Genomic DNA, 2500 nt, shown 5'->3' with positions numbered 1-2500 from the left:
AGCAGCAGTGGTGATGGTGATGTTGGTGATGTAGTAGTAGCAGCAGCAACAGCAATAGTAGTAGTAGTAGTAGTAGTAGTAGTAGTAGTAGTGGTGGTGGTACAAATGCAAGTACAAATACAAGTACCTTCCCTAACTTCTTCCCCCTCCTCTCTCTCTCTCTCTCTCTCTCTCTCTCTCTCTCTCTCTCTCTCTCTCTCTCTCTCTCTCTCTCTCTCTCTCTCTCTCTCTCTCTCTCTCTCTCTCTCTAGACTAGTCTGTTGGGCGTTAGTGTGTGTGTGTGTGTGTGTGTGTGTGTGTGTGTGTGTGTGTGTGTGTGTGTGTGTGTGTGTGTGTGTGTGTTTACAGGTGAGAGATGCGCCACGCCTTGCTCAGGTGGGCTCGCGTCCTCTTCAGGTGACGTGGTGGAAAACGAGGCGGCCAGTGTCTGGGGCAGGTAAGGGGAACGCTGAGCAGGGAGGCAGGGAGACCTAGGGAGAGAGAAATATCACTTTACTATAGAATTTATTGTGTGTGTGTGTATGTGGATGGGTGCGGATGGTTAGTTGTAGAAGTGTGTGTGTGTGTGTGTGTGTGTGTGTGTGTGTGTGTGTGTGTGTGTGTGTGTGTGTGTGTGTGTGTGTGTGTGTGTGTGTTTGCCGTTTGCATTCGGTTTCTAGCTTCCTCCTCTTTCTCCTACTTAACTATCATTTCTCCCTCCTCCTCCTTTATCCTCCTCCTCCTAATTTTCCTCCTCTTCCTTCTCCTAACTATTTACATATACGTTGCTGTTTGGACTTCCTTTGTATATTCCTTTACATTCCTTTGTATATTGCTCCTCCTCCTCCCCTTCCTCCTCCTCATCCCCTTCCTCCTCTTCCTCCTCTTCCTCCTCCTCCTCCTTCTCTTCTTCTCTTTTTCTCTTTCTCCTCTTTCTCCCCCGTCTCTTTCATCTTCCTTCTCCTCCTCCTCGATCTATCAACAACAAAAGTCAAACAGTAGCGCCTCAGTCAATACAATACACATTTTCCCCCAGCTGCCTCCAACACATCACCTGCGAGCTTATCAACTTCCTCAAATCGTTCCCTACCTGGATCTCTCCGGCTTTCACTTCCTCCACATGAAGTCTGTTTTAAAATCTCCTTTACACAACAGCAGTTTCATTACTAGTTAGTGTCAGTGGCTTCATCTCTATTAGGATAATATTCTCAAGCGTACTCCTGCAGGTTCTGATGGAAGTTCACATTTACACTGAACATCATAATCAAATTGAGTCATCACTGCCTCCGTCCAAGAAGCAAATGGTTTCATGTTATTCAGCATGGCACCAGCGCTCTCTGAGAAGATTATCATCATCCAGGTCACGCACTTCCATCATGAACTGAAAGCGAGAAGGTAAGAGTACTTAGTGAAACGGGAAGGAAGGAGGGCAGGCCTGAAGGTGAGACGGAGAGAGAGAGAGAGAGAGAGAGAGAGAGAGAGAGAGAGAGAGAGAGAGAGAGAGAGAGAGAGAGAGAGAATAGGAGGCGAGGTGAAAGAGGAAGGGAGAAGAGATAAGGTGGAACGAGAAAGAAGGTTAGGTGGCAAAAAGAGATGGGAGGAGAGAAGTTGAGAGAAGGTCTGACTGAGAAGAGAGGAGAGATGAAGTGAGAAGACAGTGAGAGGAAGACGGGTGTGTTTAGCGGGATCTGAACAGCATCACTCTTGGAATTTGTCTCCAGTCCCGCATGAAACAAAAAACATTAGCAGAGCGTGGTTTCGATCCACGGACCTCTGGGTTATGGGCCCAGCACGCTTCCACTGCGCCACTCTGCTAGTGACTCTCTCTGTAGGCTTGTATCACTAAGTCATTCCTGTAGACATCTACGGCTCCCTCGAATCAACTGTGTATGGAGTCAATAAACAGAATATTCCATCAAGTGTGGCAGTGAGGTAACACTACTCACCTAATCAATCCATGGAACTGACGAGGTAAATAAGCACGCAGGTGAGCAGTTAGGCAGGTATGTATCAGGTAAATAGGACTGATAAAGGATGCAGTTACGATCTAAAAGGACAATTCCAATACACTATCTCATTCCTCTGTAGCAGAATCATTCACCTTCATTACTGTTCGCATACACGTTCTTTGTATTTATCTCCCTGCCAAATGTCCCACACGCAATGCAACCATACAGATGACAGTTTTATCGTTACAGCGTTATGTCATACATCTGAACATTTTTCCTATGCTCAAATAGGCACAGTATTTCTATTCATAAAAACATTATTCCTCCCACGCCATTTTACTCTTTGGTGGCAGTGTCGTATTTCCCACGTCATTGTATTTCCTATCACTGTTTATGGAATTATAAATCGGACAGGTCGTGGAGGTCGTGAAATGCGAGGCTCAACAGTGTGGGGGGGGGTGATTTCATTATTATAGAATTGTAAATCCCTCCTATTGATCAGCTGCGGTTTAATATCAACACGTGCAACACAACGCACACTGACCCGCCACACCTCCACCTCCACGCTCCAC

At 46.2% G+C, this 2500-nt stretch overlaps 1 non-coding gene across 1 annotated transcript; it reads right to left on the bottom strand.

Annotated features, from left to right (window-relative positions):
* Positions 1 to 1722: 1722 nt before the first annotated feature.
* Positions 1723 to 1794, bottom strand: Trnam-cau (transfer RNA methionine (anticodon CAU)). The gene has a single exon. It is a non-coding gene; the product is annotated as a tRNA-Met (tRNA).
* Between the last annotated feature and the right edge of the window lie 706 nt (positions 1795 to 2500).

Source organism: Scylla paramamosain, chromosome 1 (genome assembly GCF_035594125.1).
Source record: "Scylla paramamosain isolate STU-SP2022 chromosome 1, ASM3559412v1, whole genome shotgun sequence".
Lineage (NCBI taxonomy): Eukaryota > Metazoa > Arthropoda > Malacostraca > Decapoda > Portunidae > Scylla > Scylla paramamosain.
Note: the sequence above shows the minus strand (reverse complement) of the source record. Positions and strands in the feature narration are given on the sequence as shown.